Source organism: Giraffa tippelskirchi, chromosome Y (assembly GCF_054371585.1).
Source record: "Giraffa tippelskirchi isolate mGirTip1 chromosome Y, T2T-mGirTip1v1.2.pri, whole genome shotgun sequence".
NCBI lineage: Eukaryota > Metazoa > Chordata > Mammalia > Artiodactyla > Giraffidae > Giraffa > Giraffa tippelskirchi.
The window spans coordinates 6086177-6109262 of record NC_137290.1 but is presented as its reverse complement, the minus strand read 5'-3'; the positions used below and the strand labels follow the sequence as shown (position 1 = coordinate 6109262).

The following is a 23086-nucleotide window of genomic DNA, read 5'->3' as shown; positions in this document are numbered from 1 at the left end:
GGCAAGAAGTGCATTCTTCCCGAAAGCCTCTGGAAAAGCACGTGGTCCCCCTCGACACACGATACTCATCTCAAAGTTGTGACCTCTGGAAGTGTAAGATGGTAAAGTTGAGTTGTTCAAGCCAGGAACAACCGGAGTTGCTCAAGACAGGAAGTCTTGGGTCATTTGTCCCAAGAGTGACAGGAGACTAACACCGTCAATTACAAGATCAACTGAGAAAATACACGACCTTCAGCTCCTATATTTCAGCTCAGTTGGTAAAGAATCCGCCTGCAATGTGGGAGACCCCGGTTCGATTTCCTGGGTTGGGAAGATCCCCTGGAGAAGGGATAGGCTAACCACTCCAATAATCTTGGGCTTCCCTGGTGGCTCAGATGGGAAAGAATCTGCCTGCAATGGGGGGGTCGTGGGTTCAAGCTCTGGGTTGCGAAGGTCCCCTGGAGAAGGGAAGAGCTACCCACTCCAGTCTTCTGGCCTGGACAATTCCATGGACTGTATAGTCCGTGGGGTCACAGAGAGTCAGACACGACTGAGCAACTTTCACTTCACTTCACTTCACTTCAGCTCCTAAGAGTAAGCTCTCTGTTAAGAGATACGGACACCCTAGAAAGTTGCGCCCATGGATGGTTTGAGAAAAATCAGCCTTCAGATTCTCCCACCTGACCTCAGATTCTGGCCCCACACAGAAGGTTTATAATTTACGAGAAGTAACAACTCTGCTACTGTTTCAGTCTAAGCCAGCATTGTGGCTCCGGGCAGCCCTCAGAGAGTACCTAGCTGGTTGGAACCCCGTGACCCCAGAGCAAGTTCACACCAGCCTCGTGCTAAATACAGGCTTCCAATGTCTTGGCAAGGACGCTGTAAAACTTGACCCAAAAATTCAGCACAAAAGAAGGGTATGTGAACGCACATGTACGCAATCTAGAAGGATGCTACTGATGACCCTGTTTGCAGGGCAAAAACGGAGATGCAGTCACAGAGGACAGACTTGGGGACACAGCAGGGGAAAGAGAGGGTGGGGTGAATTGAGAGAGTCGCGTTGACACGTACGCACGACCACGTGTGAAATAGCTGATGGGAAGCTGCTAAAGAGCACAAGGAACTCAGCTCCGTGCTCTGGGATGACCTAGAGGCGTGGGATGCGGGACAGGGAGAGAGGTCCCAGAGGGCGGGGATATATGTAAACTTGTGTCTGATTCATGGTGATGTACCACACGATATTGTAGAGCAACTGTCCTCCGATCAAAAAAAAAATTATACACACACACACAAAGTCTCTCCCAAAGCACTGAAACTTAAAAAAAAAAAAAAAAAGATAGCAGGTGCAGCTTTAATTGAACAAAACTGTTCTCCATCCATCTTGAGGGGAAGAGATGCAATAAATAAAGAGAAAGAGAATGCAGGTTACGGTTTCTGCCGGAGTGGAAGCTGAACTGGAGAGGGTTTTGTAAACATGCCTCACTGCTGAAGCAGTTTCCATCTCAGCATCATCTGAGGGCGGTCGGAGGAGCTGTTTTACCCAGCCCTACACGCTGTGTCTACCTGAATTCCCCACCGCCACCCCCAAGCCCTGCTCCATCACCCGGAGACGCCACAAAAGGCTTACCAAGAAGCTGGGATAACACACGCGACGGCAGAGACCTCAAAGATATGACGCAAAGGGAGAAAAGCTAGGTAGCAAACGCCGCGTACTGCATGATCCCACTGATAGGAAGTTTCCAGAACAGGCCGATCCACAGAGACAGAGACCACACCGGTGGTTGCCAGGGACTGGGTGGAGAGGCAGGGGACAGGAGTGACGCTTCACGGGCGTGGGGTTGTCTCCGGAGTGACAAAAACGCTCTTGAATTCAAACAGCGGCGATGGCTGCACAACTTCATAAAAACACCAGGAAAGCAGTGAGCTATACACTTTGGATGAATGAGACGCCCGCATGGTAGGTGATTCTATCTCCACAGAGCTGTCATATTTTTTAAAAAATAAAAAAAGAGGACGAGAAGGAAGAACAACCTGTAGAATATTAGCCAATGATTACAAGACACTGCACACTTAAAAAAAAAAATTAACCAAGGAGGTGAGTTTACTTAACAAACCTGGACTCCTGCACACCGACCGACTCCACCGTCACGATTCTGAGACACATGAGCAGGGGTCAGTAGCAAACTGTGACCCGAGCTGGTTTACGGCAAGGACTGGGGCGCCAAGTGGGAAGACCTGGGGGTCCATGATCAAATGCAGGGAGATGACTGTGCAAAAGCCACAGTTCTCAGTCTAACGACTCACGGGAAAAGACCCCGATTGGCGGGAAAGACAGAGGGCAGGAGGAGAAGGGGGCGACAGAGGACGAGATGGTTGGATGGCATCACCGACTCGATGGACATGAGTTTGCACAAACGCAGCCCGGCGTGCTGCCGTCCATGGGGTCGCCAAGTGTCGGACACGACCTAGCCACTGAACACCAACCACGAACAATTCTACAGAGAACGTATTCTCTCTCTCCAAAATAAATAATAATTGCAACAAATACACTGGCTATGGCGGCGTCTAGTGATAACTTCTGGCTGCTCCAAGTTAGCAGATTCAGACTGGGTTGGCACAGGCTGTTTCAGGTGGGATGAAGAAAGGACAGACGTGATTTCCCAGACAAGAGGCAGGCAGGCGGGCAGCCCTGAGGTTCCAGGGGACCCAGCAGCACGGGGCACCCCTAGCCCAGGGCCTGGGTCCAAGCCTGTCCCTCCTGTGCTTGAACTGCTTCCTCCAAGGCGACCCTGGCAACCACAACAGCAGACAGGGATCAAGCCAGAGCCCACATCGTCAGGGGTGGGAGGGTATCACGGCTGGTGTCTGGGGGACAGCGGCACTCGGATCCCCGCACCCCGAGTTGTCCCTGGTATTAGCCTCCTTGACACAAGGAAGCCGAAAGGACAGACCGACACATTCAGCCAGTCACAAACGGGAAGCGTGGTGAATGAGACCATCAGCGATGTTACAAGATAAAGAACCATCTAGGAGACAGATACTTGGAACAAGTAACAGATGGGTATGCCTAGTGGTAAAGAACCCGCCTGCTAGAACGCAGGAGTTCTAAGAGACGCAGGTTCGATCCCTGGGTCGGGAAGATCCCCTGGAAAAGGGAATGGCAACCCACTCCAGTATTCTGGCCTGGAGAACCCCATGAACAGAGGAGCCTGGTGGACCACAACCCATAGGATCGCCAAAGAGTCGAACACAACTGAAGTGCCTTAGGATGCACGCGACAAACGGATAACAATCCAACTCTGCAAAGACTTCCTCGGAGGCATGGAAACGGAAAGTCGCTAAGTGGTGTCCCACTCTTTGCGACCCCATGGACTGTAGTCGATGGAATTCTCCAGGCCAGAAGAGTGGAGTGGGTAGCCTTTCCCTTCTCCAGGGCATCTTCCCGACACAGGGATCGAACCCAGGTCTCCCGCATTGCAGGCAGATTCTTTACCATCTACACAGTGGAAGCCCCTCTAAGGCACATCTGGGGCCTTAGACTGGTAGTAGCAGCAGCAGCAGCAGCTGTGAACTTGCTGAAAATGTAGTTTGGTGGCTCCGCCCAGATTTACTGACTCAAGATTGTGGGGATGGGACCCAGCAACCTGTGTTTTCACAAGCCCTGTACAGGGTCCTGTTGCATGATGAAGTCTGACAACCACTGCAACAGCCACAAAAATGTTTCCAGTACCACTATTCACAATAACCAGAAAAAAGGAAAACCAGCCAAATGTCCAAGAACAGGCGAACGGATCAACGGAGGTGCGTCCACATCCGATGGAATCCTGCCTGCAGGCTCAGTCACGTCATCTGACTCTTTTCGACCCCGTGGACTGTAGCCCATCAGGCTCCTCCGACCATGGGATTCTCCAGGCAAGAATACTGGAGCGGGTCGATTGCCATTCCCTCCGCCAGGGGATCTTCCCGACCCAGGGATTGAACTAGCGTCTCTTCCGTCTCCTCAATCGGCAGGCGGGTTCTTCACCGCTGTGGCACCTGGGAAGCCCGCACACCTTATACACAGCTGGCTTCCGGTCCTTCAATCACACCTTAACAAAGCTGTAAAAGGAAAGCTAGCAGACAGAGCGAAACCGCTGCCACGTGATTCCATCCAGATAAAAAGACAAGACTAGTAGTTGCACGTGGACCGCTGAACACACCAGAGACAGAACGTACAGCGTCCCACTGTGGACGGTTAATCCTCCTTATACTCCGTGGGAGGACCAGGAGCAAGTTACAAGTCCGCCTTTCTTGAATGCAGGGAAAACCAAGGTATCCTTACATATATGATCTTAGACAAAGGAGCCAGCTTAGAATGGGAGAAAGAAACAAACAGGATTCGTTCAGTGGAGAAGCCTTGCATTTTGGAAGTCCCACCCCCCCGCCCCCGCCAAAGTAAGGCGGGCTTGAAGGAGTGTGAGGAGGAATAGGTCCCCCCACCCTGCCCCAGGGTAGAAACAAGAGCTGCAGGGGTGCAGGGAGAGCCCTGTTGTGAGAGGCAGGTCAGAGGAGGAGAGGTCGGGTGTGAGCGCAGGGGCCAAGGCAGGGATCCGAACTTCTCAGGGGGCTAAGAGGTTGACCCCCCCCACCCAGAAAATGAGGTCGGTTTCCCAGGTGGCATCAGTGGTAAAAAAAAATTAAAAAAAAAAAAAATACCCGCATGCCAATGCAGGACATATGGGTTTGATCCCTGGGTCGGGAAGATCCACTGGAGAAGGGCATGACAATCCACTCCAGTGGAAGAATCCCCGTGGACAGAGGAGCCTGGCAGGCTACGGTCCATGGGGTCACAGAGAGTTGGACACAACCTAAGCTAGTGGAAGTGATGCAATTCCAGTTGAGCTGTTTCAATTACTAAAAGATGATGCTGTGAAAGTGCTGCACTCAGTAAGCCAGCAAATTTGGAAAGCTCAGCAGTGGCCACAGGACTGGAAAAGGTCAGTTTTCATTCCAAGGCAAGAGAGATTCTGAAGTCCACGGTACATAGCGTGTGTTCAGCTGGCAGCATTTCGCAAGCACTGGCTGCCTGCTCTGAGGCATGGTTGGAAGGAAGTTGAGCTATTTCAAATCCTAAAAGATGATGCTGTGAAAGTGCTGCACTCAATAGGCCAGCAAATTTGGAAAACTCAGCAGTGGCCACAGGATTGGAAAAGGTCAGTTTTCATCCCAATCCCAAAGAAAGGCAATGCCAAAGAATGTTCAAACTACCACACAATTGCACTCATCTCACACGCTAGTACAGTAATGCTCAAAATTCTCCAAGCCAGGCTTCAACAGTATGTGAACCATGAACTTCCAGATGTTCAAGCTGGATTTAGAAAAGGCAGAGGAACCAGAGATCAAATTGCCAACATCTGTTGTATCATCGAAAAAGCAAGAGAGTTCCAGAAAACATCTATTTCTGCTTTACTGACTATGCCAAAGCCTTTGACTGTGTGGATCACAACAAACTGTGGAAAATTCTTAAAGAGATGGGAATACCAGACCACCTGACCTGCCTCTTGAGAAATCTGTATGCAGGTCAGGAAGCAACAGTTAGAACTGCACATGGAACAACAGACTGGTTCCAAATTGGAAAAGGAGTACGTCAAGGCTGTATATTGTCACCTTGCTTATTTAACTTATATGCAGAGTACATCATGAGAAACGCTGGGCTGGAAGAAGCACAAGCTGGAGTCAAGACTGCCAGGAGAAATATCAATAACCTAAGATATGCAGGTGACACCACCCTTATGGCAGAAAGTGGAGAACTAAAGAGCCTCTTGCTGAAAGTGAAAGAGGAGAGTGAAAAAGTTGGCTTAAAGCTCAACGTTCAGAGAACTAAGATCATGGCGTCCAGTCCCATCACTTCATGGCAAATAGATGGGGAACAGTGGAAACAGTGGCTGACTTTATTGTTTTTGGCTCCAAAATCACTGCAGATGGTGACTGCAGCCATGAAATTAAAAGATGCTTACTCCTTGGAAGGAAAGTTATGACCAACCTAGACAGCATATTAAAAGGCAAAGATGTTACTTTGCCAACAAAGGTCCATCTAGTCAAAGCTATGGTTTTTCCAGTAGTCATGTATGGATGTGAGAGTTGGACTACAAAGAAAGCTGAGCGCCGAAGAATTGATGCTTTTGAACTGTGGTGTTGGAGAAGACTTTTGAGAGTCCCTTGGACTGCAAGGAGATCAAACCTGTCCATCCTAAAGGAGATCAGTCCTGAATATTCATTGGAAGGACTGATGCTAAACTGAAACTCCAATACTTTGTCCACCGGATGCAAAGACCTGACTCACTGGAAGAGACCCTGATGCTGGGAAGGATTGGGGGCGGGAGAAGAAGGCGACAACAGAGGATGAGATGGTTGGATGGCATCACCGACTCGATGGACATGAGTTTGAGCAAGCTCAGGGAGTTGGTGATGGACAGGGAGGCCTGGTGTGCTGCAGTCCACGGGGTCGCAAAGGGTCAGACATGACTTGGCGACTGAACAACAAAGTTATAACTCCCCTCAACAACACTGCTGCAGAAAAGCAACGTGATCTTAAATGGCACTTAGAGCTCTGTGTTAAATGAATCACCGCAAGCGCCCATTGACACTCACCCAAAGGCAAGGCAAACACGGACGGCAAACATGGACGGCAAACGCAAACAAAGCATCACGTAGCCCGCGGAAGCGAGGACAGGCCCAACCCGAATCCACAATGTGTCCAACTCAGTTCTAGGAACAACCCAACAAGCAAACTGCTCAACGCCAGCAGTGTGTACAGAGAGAAATTTCACTCTGATGAACATCTGGGCCATCAAAGACCCATACAGAAAAAAACACATTTTGCGGTCCAAATATAGAACATTCAATGGAAAAGCAAACACGACAGGAAATTCAAGGAGGTTGAACATTTACTTGTAGATAGCAAACAATGAATCAAACCCAAAACTTCCCTTAAAGCAAACGCCACCCAGACAAATGGGACCCGAGCTGACCCCTTCTCTTGGGCCAGGAACTGAGAAAATTAAACTTTACCAAAAGGACAGCTGCTTCTGTGGACCATTTCAGGTTTAAATATGAACTGGGAAGTCGTGAAAACAGACAGTCTCTGGTTTTATGCAACTAACTTCTCTGAAAACACATACAGGATGATCAAAAAAAATACACAAGGCAATTAGAACCTATGAATGATTGGGTGGCTATGAGCTGTACTAGGAGAAAAAAGAAACACTTCCATGAACTAATCTTATTCTGTAAATATTTAGTTTGAATATACTAATGTAATCTACCAGGGTTATATAATGTTACTAAATTCAGATTTCCAATTACAAAACTCCACATACAATTATTTGACTCACAATGGATTTTTATTTCTGCAGGAAAATTAAAACAGTTCATTTTCATAACCCAAGCATCCCTAGAAGTAATGGCCTTCCTTGACAGAAATTACGTGGATGGTAATTCGCAACACTACAAATTCATGTGTTTACATCTTCCCTCAAAGGTTAGCATATCTAGATATTCCATATACTGCTGGCTCTTATCATTTGTCGCTTCTATTCCTCTATATTCCTGCTTCCCACACCTGTGACTCTTAATTCCTCGGGAGTATATATAGATAGATCTTGGGCTTCCCTGGTGGCACAGTGTTATAAAGACTCCGCCTGCCAATGCAGGAAACTCAGGTTCAGTCCCTGGGTGGGGAAGATCCCCTGGAGGAGGACATGGCAACCCACTCCAGTATTCTTGCCTGGAAAATTCCATGGACAGAGGAGCCTGGCGGGCTATGGTCCATGGGATCACAAAGAGCTGGACACGGCTTAGAGACGAGCACAAACATATACACAGATCTCTGCACTTCATGGGTATCTGCGGTACGCATTTAGGAAAAAAAATCACTTTTATACCCGTTTCTTAGAGCAATCTCAGGATATGTTTATTCTCTGATACGTCTCTGAATATTATCTAGCTTAATTTGTCTCGCAAATAACCAAACAAATAATTATTAGCAAGTTATCAACAACAAAAAGAGAAAAAAGGTTCCTGTCCAAAGCTGAAGCACTTGACTGGTGTTGAGCTGACCTGCCTGCAATAAGATGTTGAGACGCCGGGACTTCCCTGACGGGCCTTCCAATGCAGGGGGCAGGGGTTCAATCCCTGGTCAGGGAAGTAAGATCCCACACCCTTTGGAGCAACTAAACCCGTGCACCACAGCTAGAGTGTCACAGCAAAGACCCCGCCTAATGAAACTAAGACCCCTCCTGGAGGAGGGTCAGGACGCGGACAAGGCTTAAGGCATCCAGTTAAAAGCATAATACTTTGCGTAAATATCTCTCGCCTCTCAGATGATCAGGGACCAGGTAGACAGAGTACATTCCCAGAGACTTTCATCAAACCACATTTGTTACAGGAGTTTCAAGACACTGATCTCTGGAGAGCAGGGACAAAGCGATATAACGTAGACATCAAAAATTCTACTTCCCGGGAATTCCCTGGCGGTCTGCTGGTTGGGATTCCAAGCTTTCAGTGCCAAGGGCCTGCGTTCTATCCCTGGTTAGGCGGGCTAAGATCCTGCAAGACACAAGGTACAATTAAAAAAAGGGGGGGGGGGGAACTACCTTCTGTTTCTTCTCTGTCTCTACAGTCGGTGTTTTTTGAATATTACCATAAAAGAAATTATCTTCTGTTTTATTAGGAGATTAAACAGACCCGTTTTGTTGTTGTTCCATTGCTAAGTCGTGTCCAGCTCTTTGCGAACCCCATGGACTGCAGCACGCCAGGCCTCCCTGTCCATCACCAACTCCCGGAGTTTACTCAAACTCCAGTCCATCGAGTCACTGATGCCATCCAAGCGTCTCATCCTCTGTCGTCCCCTTCTCCTCCTGCCCTCAATCTTTCCCAGCATCAGGGTCTCTTCCAATGAGTCAGCTCTTTGCATCAGGTGCCCAAAGTACTGGAGCTTCAGCATCAGTCCTTGCATTGATTTCATTTAGGATGGACCGGTTTGATCGGTTCACCAAAGGACAAATGAATGTCCGCGTGGATCCTGACGAGCCTGAATGATGCGTGGTCCCCAGCGCCCCGGGGATCGGATAGAACAAGAGCGTCATCAGCTGCAGGCGTGTGTGTGTGCACGGGGCTGGTTCTCTGCTTTCCTGGACTCACAAAAGCTACACGGCAAACTCAGAAGCCACAAAGAGACAAACAAGACTCGAACGCTACAACTCACACACAAAACCCGAAGCTGACACATCAGTCATTTCAAGCTAAACAAACGCAACGGCTGCTGTGGAAACCTGGGAACTACTTGCGGACATTTCAGTGTCCTGCAAACCGAAGCCTCAGCCGTTCTCGGCAATCAAGCTCAGGCAAACACCTCAAGTGTGGAGGTGAGCCCCAGGTCTCACCTCCGCAGCCCACAGTGTGGTCTGCATTATGAATATAACTTCTGTTATTTATTTACTCTCTGCAACACTACCATCAACCGGAACGACACTTTTCTCTATTAAAAAACCTCTCGAGCGATATGCAAAAAAAAAAAAATTAATCACCAAGAGGGATGAAATATGTCTTTGGAGAAAAAAAAAAAAAAACGCAATATAAACAGCCAGACTGAAGGCACACAAAGACTTGTATCACAAGCCGGTTCCAGCGCTATCCCACGTCTTGTGCAGTTTGAATCATGTCTTCCACCAAAAAAAAAAAAAGCCTGGTTCTTGGGAGCCCTGAGGGCATCTGTCAATGACAGCAGCCGATTTACAAACAGAATTAAGTGATTATGAAAACACCGAGGTGTTAAGAAATGCTTTAAAAAGCACAGCATTGTTCCAACGCTTCCCCATGCACCTGCAACTGGGAACACAGTCATCTGGTTCCGAAACACAAATCGTTTTTCAGCTTTCAAAGTAGGCAAAACCCGGTACATCCAAAATGTGCACAGTACCCTGTCACTGTATATTCTGTCTTCTGCAAATGACATAATTAACAGCTGCACCCCTGGGGGAACGTCCGATCTTTTAGGTGGCAGGCCTCAGTCACGTAACGCACGTGTGTACACACCCACACCCACACAGACTACATCTGTGTCCCCCTTTATTCGGGGACTTCGGTTTCTTGCCTTCATCACTTCTAGGGGCCTCACCAGTGATCTGTAAGACGCTTTTTCACCACACACCTCTCAGTGAAAACCACTGAAGCATTAAGCCCAACTCGTGTAAGTATTGACTAGAGATAACACTCAACTAACATCGTATGCATTTTTCACAGACCACAAACAGACATTTTGTAACTATTAAGTTAAAAAAAAAACAAACAAAAACAAGTTTCTTCCCGCACTCCAGTAAATCTCACAGGGCACCTGCCGGAGAGGAAATTCACTCCTCAGGAGCCCACTTTGGGAATTAAAAGCGGAAACAAGGCATCTGTGTCTCCCTCGGCCCCAACTAAATGCGGAAACTCTGGGTTTCGAGGAAATGTAGTCAGAGGCCCATGAAATTTAACAGGTGAATCCCGTTTCCACAGACCCCTCCGCTTGTTCTCAGCCAATCTACAACCATCTCTTGTCATGCCCTGGACACACAAGATCATTAATTGTCATAGTCACCAACTTCTGGGCTGGGTGCCCCTCCACCACTGTCTCTCCTGGCAAAGCTTTTTGAAGAATTACACTTCAGATCCCTGGAAACTGTTGAAATTGGCACAGAATCATCGTGCGTCTTAGAAACACAGACCTAACGTGATTATTTTCTCATGATCAAATTAGGAGCTAAACCAAAGCGTGTCTCCCAAGACCGACCTGCCACTGTCAGAAACTAGCAACCATTGTTCTTATATTGATAACCGTGAATACCTGAGTCTTGAACCAACACTGAGTTGGCATTCAAGTTTCAAGGGATTAAAATGCCTGATTAAGATTCTGTTGGAAAAATCACCTCGGCAAGGACCCAACTTGAACCTGTCTCCTAAACGAATCAATTCTCCATGCAGTTGCTTTTCTGAAATTCAACATAAAACTCGGCAACCACCAGGCTAACTTCATAGATGCTGAGAATTACATCTGCATAACCGACACTACAGACGTGAAGTAGACTCTGCTTTCTCGGTTCTCATCTTCAAACGCATGTTAAGATAACAAGGGTACCTGGAAGGCATAGCTGACCTGGCTAAGTCCAATACTTTGGCCACCTGATTCGAAGATCTGACTCACTGGAAAAGACCCCGATGATGGGAAAGATTAAGGGCAGGAGAAGAAGGGGGCAAGAGAGGATGAGATGGTTGGATGGCATCACTGACTCCATGGACATGAGTCTGAGTAAGCTCCAGGAGTTGGTGATGGCCAGGGAAGCCTGGTGTGCTGTAGTCCGTGGGGTTGCAAAGAGTCGGACACAATTGAGCAACTGAACTGAAGAATGACTCACGATGCAGTAGAAACAAAAATCACTGCTCAGTGACGCAGATCTTCTCCAGTTCTTCATCACAACTCAGCGGGTCTTACCATATTAACGTCGTTATTAATCCTGATTTAAGAATCAACATGGCAAAAAAAAAAAAAAAAAGAATCAACATGGCATCACGCAAACTTCTTTTGCCCACATTTCCGTCCACCGGAAAGTTTCAACTAACAGAAACGTGTGCAAAGTGGATAGCGGATGTTCAGAGACACCCTAGAGCTGGATGACAAGGGGCAAGTCTGTAAGAGTTACGAGTCCAGCTCTCCAAGACGGGAACGGCCGTCTCTGTACAGCCTGGCTCCAACATGGATGAGGCTGACTGTACAGGTGACAGAAGGCTTCAACGTCTTGGAAAGACAGGGAGGCTGATCAAGTTGGTGGAGGAGGTGCAGGGCCGGGGCAGGGGCTGGGTTGGTGGCAAGTGTTCCAGAAAACAAAGTGCTGGGGGATGGATATTTGGGGTCATCTTCGGGCTCAAGAGAAGTAAATAAAGAGGATCGCTCAAGTTTCCTTTTTAGCATTCCTGCTACATGCACCACCACAGGAATAAATGACAGGAATTCCAGGCAAGAGACACTCTTGACAAGAGTAAACGCTGTGAATCTTGCCCTGAGCATCGTTTCTGCTTCTTTCACAGGGTCTCCCCAGATGAGGAGATGACAACACTCCTCAGAATGATTCCTCAGAATGATTCGGAAGCAACTCACAGCCCAAAGTGTCCCCTGAAAGGCTGCAGGGTTGGTTTGTTTTGTTTTTAAGTAGGCAACTGACTTAGCAATGTTGAGGGTTGCCTATCCCAATCATGGGAAACACGCCAAAGCATGAGACACAGTTTGCCCAAACTGCTGGCTAATATAAAATCACCATAAAACTCAACGTTCAAAACACAAAGATCACGGCATCCAGGCCCATCACTTCATGGCAAATAGATGGAGAAACAATGGAAACAGTGACAGACTCTGTTTTCTCGGGCTCCAAAATCACTGCAGATGGTGACTGCAGCCATGGAATTAAAAGACGCTTGCTCCTTGGAAGAAAAGCTATGACCAACCTAGACAGCATATTAAAAGCAGAGACATTACTTTGCCAACAAAGATCCGTCTAGTCAAAGCTATGGTTTTCCCAGTAGTCATGTACGGATGTGAGAGTTGGACTACAAAGAAAGCTGAGCACCGAAAAATTGATGCTTTTGAACTGTGGTGTTGGAGAAGACTTGGACTGCAAGGAGATCCAACCAGTCCGTCCTAAAGGAAATCAGTCCTGAATATTCATTGGAAGCACTGATGCTGCCAATACTTTGGTGAAGAAATGACTCATTGGAAAAGACCCTGATGCTGGGAAAGATCGACGGCAGGAGGAGAAGGGGACGACAGAGGATGAGATGGTTGGATGGCATCAGCGACTCGATGGACATGAGTTTGGGTGAACTCTAGGAGTTGGTGATGGACGGGGAAGCCTGGTGTGCTGCAGTCCATGGGGTTGCAAAGAGTCGGATACGACTGAGCAACTGAACGGAAGTGAAACCTTAACCTATAAAAGTCTTTAAAAAAAAAAAAAAAAGACAGGAGCTTCCCTGGGGGTCCAGTGGTTAAGAATCTGCCTTGCGATGCAAGGGAAACGGGTTCGATCCCTGGTCAGAGAAGATCCCACAGGCCACAGTGCAACTAAGCCCCAGGGCGACAAGTACTGAGCCCCTGAGCTGCAACTACTGAAGCCCGAGCACCCTAGAGCCTGTACCCTGCAACAAGAGAAGCCACCGCAACGAGAAACTTAAGCACTGCCGTGAAGAGTAGACCCTGCTCGCCGGAACAAGAGAAAGCCCGCACAAAGCAACAAAGACCCATCACAGCCAAAAAAACAGCAATCAATCAAAAAAAAAAAAAAACCCATCATCAACATCGAAGCAGTCTTCCTTTTCCACATTAGAATCCACACACTCAAGACGTGGGAGAGGCTTCACGGTTAGCTCCTTAACGCCTCCAACACTACCCCTGAGGACACACACAGGTTCAACGACTTCAACACAAGCCCAAGGCAGGACTCACCTGGCCAAAACGTCAGGCGAAGGCTTGTCCTAAGAGAACATGCCATTTCTCATCCGATCACAGTGAAATGACGACCCAAGGTAGAATGTAGGTCAGCAACCACACAGAAACACAGCTGTAGGAATTTATTTCTACAACAAAGGAATGCATGCACAAGTGGGTATTTTTAGCCTGCCTTATGGACAGAGCATTAACCCACTGGGAAAACCACTGCCTCCAAAAGGCAAGTCCAGTTTTGGAAACTCAAGACATGACCTACAAATACACGGAACGTACTCAATGTCTCTCTGCGGGACTGCTGGAGAAAGTCTCTGAACGTGGCCTCCCAAAAATGTCCCACCTCAACTGACCTCCAGCAAGGACTGCCCGGCATAGGAAGAGAGTAAATCTCAGGGACCTAAGACAACAAGACATCTGACATTTTTTTCACTATGATCTCTTCCGAGTATTAAGAAGCTCTAAGTGTGGTTTTTCCTTGCTTTTGATGATATGCACGGTGCAGAATGATTCTGAGGAAAACACACTGGCCCAGGTGTTCAGTTAACTAGCTCAGTCGTGTCCGACTTTTTGTGTCCCCATGGACCGCAGCACGCCAGGTTTCCCTGTCCATCACCAACTCCCAGAGCTTGCTCAAGCTCATGTCCATAGAGTCGGAGAAGCCATCCAACCATCTCATCCTCTGTCCTTCCCTTCTCCTCCTGCCTTCAATCTTTCCCTGCATCAGGGTCTTTTCCAAGGAGTCAGCTCTTCGCATCAGGTGGCCAAAGTATTGGAGCTTCAGCATCAGTCCTTCCAATGAATATTCAGGACTGATTTCCTTTAGGATGGACTGGTTGGATCGCCTTGCAGTCCAAGGGACTCTCAAGAGACTTCTCCAACACCACAGTTGAAAGGCATCAATTCTTAGGCATTCAGCTTTCTTGATGGTCCAACTCTCACATCCATACATGACTACTGGAAAAACCATAGCTTTGACTAGATGAACGTTTGTCGACAAAGTAATGTCTTTGCTTTTTAATATGCTGTCTACCTTGGTCAGAGCTTTTCTTCCAAGGAGCGAGCATCTTTTAATATCATGGCTGTAGTCACCATCTGCAATGATTTTGTAGCCCCAAAAAATTAAGTCTGCCACTGTTTCCCTATCTATTTGCCATGAAGTGATGCCATGATCTTAGTTTCCTGAATGTTGAGTTTTAAACCAGCTTCTTCACTCTCCTCTTTCACTTTCATCAAGAGGCTCTTCAGTTCCTCTTTGCTTTCTGCCACTAGGGTGGTGTCATCTGAGGTTATTGATATTTCTCTGGCAATCTTCATTCCACCTTGTGCTTTATCTAGCCCAGCATTTAGCATGATGTACTCTGATGTGCGAGTTGGACTATAAAGAAAGCTGAGCATTGAAAAAATGATGCTTTTGAACTGTGGTGTTGGAGAAAACTCCTTGGACCTCAGGGAGATCCAACCAGTCCATCCTAAAGGAAATCAGTCTTGAATATTCATTAGAAGGAATGATGCTGAAGCTGAAACTCCATCCTTTGGCCACCTTGAGTAAAGAACTGACTCACTGGAAAAGACCCTGATGCTGGGAAAGACTGAAGGGAGGAGAAGGGGACGACAGAGGATGAGATAGTTGGATGATATCACCGACTCGACGGACATGAGTTTGAGTAAACTCCAGGAGTTGGTGATGGAGAGGGAGGCCTGGCGTGCTGCAGTCCATGGGGTCACAGAGTCGGACACTACTGAGGGAGTTCACTTTCACTTTTCACCCTGATTCTGGTGGTGATGGTTAGACATTTAAGCGTTCAGAAATTCTTACTCCATCATACAGTAAATCTGGGAAACACACAGCATATATATGTTATGCCTATATATAGCATGCATGTGTGTGCGTGCGCATATGCCAGCCCTGAAGGGAGAAAAAGGAAAGCAAGCAGGCAATTGCTGGAGACCGCCGGAACTAATAAAGACATAGTATTCTTGTTATTATTTGATGTTTCCACAGCCACTCTCAACTTCAGCGAAGACGTAAGCACACCGGGCTCCAAGCATGATAACAACCCTGTCTGCTAACACAAGCCTGAGAAATAATTTTTTTTTCTCTGTCTCTCTCGCCATGAGAAAACTAAGGCCAGAGGAAGTCACTGATATGCCCAAAGGCGACATCGGTGCATGGTGCATGGTGAGCTGCCCTCAAACCAGGTCTCCTTCAGAGCCCTGCACCACCACCCCCCCACCCAGAGGACCACCAGGAGCTCACATGGCCCCCAACCCGGGTGTGCCTGGCGCTCCCCTGGTGCTCCCAGAGGAAGGCACTTCAGGCTGGCTCCGGGGGAACCCAGTGCACACAGGGGCCAGACTCTGGGTGCTAGGGGTGCCCCCACCCACCCACTGCGTGTCCACAGCTCCGCAGCCCCCCAGCCTGAGTCCCGCAAGCAGGGGACCCCATCACCCCGCCCCCCAGAGCACCCCCAGCGGTGGAGGTCGCCGCCCAGTCCAGGTTAACCCACACTGCCCTGGGCCCTGTGAGGGTCTGAAAACAGCAGACAGGTGCTGGGCTTTCCCCCCGCCCCCAGCCCCCACCGATAAAATACCCGAAGTCCCCAGAAGCTGACTGAGAGCGAGACCTGGGCAAATCTGCAGTGACATCCGCAAAACCCACAGGAAGGAGGCTGGTGCAGGTGTGCGAGCCTCGGGGGCTCTGAAAAGACTGGGGTTGAAGCCAGAGCAGGGGTTGAACTGGGGGTGAACACATCCTGGCCCCCGAACCCCTCCAGCTTCTGTGGTCCCCAAAGAACATCCAGCTGGCCACCTCCTCCTGTTCCCTTGTCTTCCCTTCGAAAGCATCCTAAAGCAGCCTGTGAGGACCACAGCACCCGAGGCCTACGTTGTCCTGCCATCCCACCGGCCCCTGGACCAAAATAGGACTCAGGACTCACAGCGCCAGGTCCTTCTTTGGGGTGGCTCTGTACCAACAAGCACCGTGAGAGGGGGACCCAACATCCGCGCGTCCACCAGGGAGACCACCGTCCCCTCGTCCGCGACACGTGACAACCACAGACGTCTCCAGACGCTGCCAAACGCTGTCAGGGGACGGAAGTGCCCCAACTGAGGATCACGAGTGGACGACGAGCTTCCCAAGTTCAGACGCTGAAGACACTGTTTCTGTATGCAACCATGTCCTCTACCTTCACCTGCTAAGACTTCTGTTTCTCTTCAACCCACGAGCCAAAACTTCATGGCTCCTTTTCACCTACCAAAAGCAAATCTGAGCCATGGAAATGGTACCCAACCTCCTGCAGAAGATGGCAATAGTCTTCTCTTTCATTTCCAAGTTCTCTGTCTTCAACCTGCGAGCCAATGCTTCATGGCTCCTTTCCACCCACCAAGAGCAAACCAGACCCATGGAAGTGGTACCCAACTTCCAGAGTAAGACGGAAATAATCTCCCGTTTCCAAGCATAAGTTTGCGCCAAGTAAATTTTTTCCAATGGCTTCCAATTCACACCTGCATCCTTCCATCCAGCAGAGTATTCCCAGGGAATATTTGATGGCGGTGATCACACACAGGAGGGCTTGCAGGAGGCTACCCCCTCTGCAAGCTTACAACCACCCTAGGTCAAGTTTCTGGGGAGCACATTCGTGACCGCCTGCATTTTTTTATTCCCCGAGGTTTTAAACTCGCTTTCTCCCTTTCCCTTTAAAAAACACGTGGACTCTGTCTGTCCCCTCCCACATCCAGCTTTTCTTCTGATTTGGCTGGTGGTGTGGCCAAGGCCATCCGTTCGGTCCAGCCCCATGGGAAGGAGGGATAGCAGAGAGAGGGCCAGTCCCGAGGGGACAACTGGCGTCCAGTTACTTCCTTCACGCTAAAAATAGTTATGGAAAAAAAATGAAAAAAAAAAAGGTTTATCATCTTTCCAACTTAAACATGTTTACAAAACGACTTGAGTCTTGCCTCCTGATAGAAAGCTATTTTTTGAGTGTCTCGGGTGCTGAAAGATGAACAGCTTGTTACTGCAGGTCACGTACTTTTTCTAAAGGAGGAACAGGAGGCCACGGCGAGGTGTGGGGACACCATACCTGGAACCGTCTCTCCTCGGAGGACAGTGCGATCGGGCGGGTTCCCTGGCCCCGGCCAGGCCTGGCGATGCTCCTGGACAAGAGCTGGGCGAGGAGCCCTCCTTCCCAATGGGTCACTGAGGGAGGCTGTGAATTCCTGATGCTCAGGACATAAGTGAGATGCCTTCTCTGGGCCTGGCACCCGCCTGCTGGAACCCGTTTCACGACTCTGGAAGCAAAACTATTTCAGGTGTCTCAAAAGCTGACAGCTCTTGAGACGAAAGCAAAGCTAAAGACAAATGGCTGAAAGGGGCCATCTGGGAAGTCACCTCTCTCCCAGAAGCAAAACTGGGTTTTCCCCCCTCCCTCCTGATATACAAATAAAATTTCTAATCCGTGGTTATTTAAAAAAAAAAAAAAGAAAACGCAAAAGATTATGCAAAGAACACATCAACTAAGGAATAAAAATAACAAGAAACGATATTATCATATGTGAAAGAGAACACCATTCCATGTTCGATGCATGAGACATGCTCAGGGCTGGTGCACTGGGATGACCCAGAGGGATGGGATGGGGAGGGAGGTGGGAGGGGGGTTCAGGATGGGGAACGCATGTAAACCCATGGCTGATTCATGTCAATGTATGGCAAAAACCACTACAATATTGTAAAGTAATTAGCCCCCAACTAAAATAAATAAATAAATAAAAAGATAATACAAAAAAGAATAAATAAATAAATAAAACAGGAAACGGCCAGCATTCAGCCACTTGTTAAAAACACGTTGACAATTGTGAAGTCTCATCTGTAGGGAGGATTCCTGATCGGCCTTCTTGATACAGAAGACTTTGCCTTCAAGATATTAAAACTTAGGACACAAACTTGTTGGGGGGGGGTGCGTATCAGATATGGCCTCTCAATCAGCTACAGGGGGCCACCCTGATGGCAACGCCTTGAGAGCCCAACAGATGTTGGCCCCAACACCCTCAAGGCAGGCGACGTGGGGACCGGCTGCGCAGTTTTTCAGAAAGGGAAACTGAGGCACGGCCTCTTCCCAAAGTTGAATCCTCACGAAGACGCCAGCTTGGGAGTCCTCGTTTCCTAATTCAAAAGTGACCCACACCACCTCAATCGTAAAACCGCAGCCGTCAGTCTCACTGAAATCACTTTCCCAGGTGACTCGCTAGCTGAAACGGGTTTGTTCTTTTTTTTTTTTAAAGGTCTACAATTCAACTGTCTAAAACTCTTAGAGCCTCTCCCCTCCTCCCACAAGGAGCAGGCTAACTCTTTACTGTTTTCTTCACCAATCCTTACTCGTAGCAACTATACAGCGCGTGTGTGTTAAGTCACTTCAGTCGTGTCCGACTCTTTTCGACCCCATGGACTATAGCTCACCGGCTTCTCTGTCCATGGGATTCTCCAGGCAAGAATACTGGAGTGGGTTGCCATTTCCTCCTCCAGGGGATCTTCCCAACTCAGGGATTGAACCCGGGTCTCCTGCACGGCAAGCACATTCTTTACCACTGAGCCACCAAGGAAGCCCAACCATAGAGCACCCCTCCCAAATTGGAATTTCTTCAAGTGCTGCACTGTTGCAATATGGTGACTCCCAGTTAAAACACATCTACTGAGGATCTGAATTACGGACAGAGCGCTGAATCAACATTAACTGGGCATTTCAGTAACACCACCACTATTAAATGAATTTTAATGAACTGGAATCTAAATATGCCCAGGCGGGTAGTGGTTACCACACCGGATAATTAAGCTATGGACAAAACAATGCTTCCACTGTGACTGACCTTTCATGGTTTCTGTTGAGAAATCTAGGGTTATGTATATAGAGAGAGACAGCTCAATGTAAGATTTTGTGTGGGGGAGAAAAAGTGTGTGTCTCTGTAATTTAACAAGCTTGTCCCCAAACGGGAAGATTCACCCCATGTCAACACAGAAAGACAAAACACCATCAAGCTTAAGAGCTGGGCTTCCGGAATCAAACAATCTTCCCTCCACCATACGTTAGCAAAGTCAGTGTCTTCTGCAGCTGAATGGAAATAATAATTGCTGCATACAGGGCGTTTAGTGCCTGTAAAACCCTCAGTGCGTGGCATTAAGTAACCGTAGGACAATGAATCTATCTGCACCAGAGCAACAGCGAAAATTTAACGGCAAACTCCACGTTTTCAAAAAACTTACACGTAACATTTCCTCCTCTCTGCCCCAGCACTACCCAATGAGTACCGCGATCTCAGTTCCCGTTTTTATTTTTACGCATATAGCAAAAGACACTCGGAAAACTGGCAGGACTTCAAGGTCAATGGCGGAGCAGCAAGTCAGGGTGGGCTGTTTCACTAGTTCAGGCCAGATGGGGACAAAGGTTGCTTTTCCAGCAAAAGCAGTTTTACATGTCCCCATGGAGCTGGACTCAGGGGCTCTATACCCCTCTTTGGCCGCCTAGCACTGAAACCTCCAAACCTCCCACCCAAGTACATTCACGAAGCCATCACGGAGAACACTGAGGCTGCTCTGATTCAAAGGGGACTGACTGCAGGCACTTAACTAAAACACCCCAACTTGCAGGAGGGGCCAGACTCAAGTTCCAAGGGTGAAATTTCAATGATGGGGGGGGGCAGGTGGTGATGATATCTGGAGTGACTAAGCCCTGGAATAAAAGCAGAGCCAACCTCCCTGCTTCGCACAGCACCAAACAAAAAACACCTAGTCTTCACCGGCTGTTCCACAGGTGTGTGTTCACTTAAGGAACTTCACATGGAATGATCCTTCAGGGGCCATTTTAAGACGTGGGTCAAGGGATGGGACTTCAAACTTTCATTTCCGGATTCGTTATCCAGCCGGGTGGTTTTCCACGGCAATCTGCAGTACATCTGAGCTATCTGAACATCCCTTTCACACGTGAAGCGTCTTCAAGTCTCAATGGTTTCCATGATCGACATCTCCCCCACCCCCACCCGATCGCGTCTTTTCTAGGAAAACGACTAAACTTTCCCGAAGACCTTCCACCATCTGCTACCCCCCGAGGCCACTGATCAGGTTGGACTTAACCGGACCCTCCCACGCCAGCACCACCACCCCCCGCCCTTCCCAGGCTGGAGTCCCGCCCCTCGCCTTGCAGGTTAACCCAGGGGCGCAGGCGGCGCGTCTGGATAGAAAAACATCCAAGAAGTCAGCTCAAGCCACATGTGACAAAGCCCAGCAAGAGCCCAAACCGCGGCAAAGAATAAGGGAGACGGATTTCTATTTCTTTGGGGGTTCCGCTCTACAACAACGGCGACAGGAGGGGAAAAAATCAACAACAACAACACACCTCAGACTTTTTAACTTCGTGGAATTTGCAGTGAACTCGGAGGAAGACCAAGCCGTGCTTAAAACCATCCTGGGCGCAGGCCTAGCCACGCACGGGCAATGCACGTGAAGTCCCAGCGCCCCGGGGGGGCTCTAGCGACCCCTAAGTGTCACAATCCCCGGCGACCTCCGACCCCCCCGATGGCGCGCCCCACTCCATTCCGAGCACCGCCCACCCCCACGGCCGTGGGCGAGGTCCCCTCGAGAGGGTGGCGGGGTGGGGGGGGAGGAAGCACCGCCTGGCACGCGGAGCTCAGGGCACCCCTCCCCCCCCCAGACCGGGCGCAACAGGTCTACAGCTACCCCCCCAGGGCGCGCTCTGTAGATCATCCAGGGACGCCCCCCAACCCATCCAGCCACCCAAGTGGTCCCCACCCTGTTTTCTTCGCTCGGGCCGGGGTGGGTGGCTGGGGGCGCAAGTTGGGGGGGCTCCCCACTTCCTGACAGTTTCCGCGCCGCAGAAACTGAACCGCCGCGGGCCCGCGCCGCCGCGCCCGCCACTCGGTGCGCCCTGCGCGCGCCGCCGCCGCCGCGCGTCCCCCGGGGTCCCGGCCCGCGCCCCCGGGGTGGGGAAGTGAAATGAATGGGGCTCCCCTCCCCCACGAGGGGGGGTCCCCGCGGCCGCGCAGGTTCGCCCGGCCAGCCCCGGGCCCGGCAGACAAAAGGGGAACCGGGGCGGGGGGTTGCTCCCCACCCCCACCCCCCTCGCCAAAACTTACCGGTCACTTCCCCCTCCCCAAAACAAAGAAGCCTCCCCTTCACCCCGCTCCAGTCTCCACCCGCCCCCCCAACCCCCGACGCGCCGGCACTTTGGGGGAGCGGCCCCATAGGGGTATTGTTCAGCCTGCAGGGAGCGCGCGCAGCACCCCAGCCCGAGCCCCCGGGGGACACTTGGGGAAGCTGCCCCCCCTCCACTGCACCCCCGCCCCCCTACCGGAGACGGGGGTCCCCGGGCAGGCGGCCGGTCGGCCTGACCCCTCAGAGGGCGGGAATGAGCCGGGCCCGGGCCTCCCCCCTACCCCGAGCGAGAGAAGTTTCCGCAGCGCGCCCGGCCCGGCCCGAGCCCCGCGCGCGCACTCACCTCGCCCCGAGCCGCGCAACTTGTGTCCGGCGCCGCCGCTCCGAGCCTGCGCCCCGCCGGCCGCCGCCGCCGCCGAGCCCCGGCCGCTCCGCGGCCGCCGAGGGCCGGGCGCCCGGAGCCGCAGCGCGCCGCCCCCCCGGGCCGCCCCCGCCCAGCGCCCGCGCCCCCCGCCGCCGCCGAGTCCCCGAGACGCGCGGGCGCTGGAAAGTTTCGGGTGCCGAATGGCGGCGAGGGCGCTGCGGCGGCGGCGGCGGGGCGGGGGCGCGGGCGGCTCCTCGCTCCCGAGCGCGGAGGACGGGGCGGGCGGGAGGAGGGGGGGAACGGCGGCGGCGGGAGAGGGCGGGACGCGGGAGGGACCGGCGCGGCCAGTGACCTCCGCTGGGGAGCGGCCGCCGGAACGCCGACCCCGGCCGGGAGGACGGCCCCGGGCGCCGCCCCCAGCCTGCGCCCGCCCCCGCCGCCGCCGCTGCCGGGGGAGGGGAGCCCGGGGCCCCTGCGCGCTCCCCCCCCCGGGACCCCCCCATCGCCCTCGCCCACGGCCCCCAGCCTGCACCCTCCCCCACCGCCCGGGGCCCCTGCACCACGCTCCCCCACCCCGGGCCTCCCCATCGCCCCTCCCCACGGCCCCCAGCGTGCGCCCGCCCCCGCCTCAGGGGAAGGGGACCCCGGCTCCCCTTCACCCTCGCCCCCCGGGACCCCCCTCATCGCCCTCGCCCACGGCCCCCAGCCTGCACCCTCCCCCACCGCCCGGGGCCCCTGCACCACGCTCCCCCACCCCGGGCCTCCCCATCGCCCCTCCCCACGGCCCCCAGCGTGCGCCCGCCCCCGCCTCAGGGGAAGGGGACCCCGGGTCCCCTGCACCCTCGCCCCCGGGACCCCCCCTCATCGCCCACGCCCAAAGCGGCCGCGTCCCAGGCCAGCCCCTCCCCCACAGCCCCCAGCCTGCCCCCTCCCTCCCAGCCCCCATCCTGCCCCCTCCCCCCAGCCCCCAGCCTACCCCCTCCCCCACCGCCCAGGGGAGGGAAGCCTGGGTCCCCTGCACCCTCCCCCACCCGGGTCCCCGCCCTTCGCCCTCCCCCACGCCCAAAGCGGCCGC

At 51.3% G+C, this 23086-nt stretch overlaps 1 protein-coding gene across 9 annotated transcripts in view; it reads right to left on the bottom strand.

Moving 5' to 3' along the window:
* The window catches only part of LOC145537845 (F-box-like/WD repeat-containing protein TBL1X), a 247994-nt gene extending 225861 nt beyond the window's left edge, over positions 1-22133 (bottom strand). For 8 of the 9 annotated variants that reach the window (XM_081568790.1, XM_081568786.1, XM_081568793.1 and 5 more), the window contains exon 1: positions 21991-22133. The gene's annotated coding sequence lies outside the window, so the exon portion shown is untranslated. Of the gene's footprint in view, positions 1-21843 lie in introns of all 9 variants that reach the window. The other variant, XM_081568787.1, reaches the window with a different exon arrangement.
* Between the last annotated feature and the right edge of the window lie 953 nt (positions 22134-23086).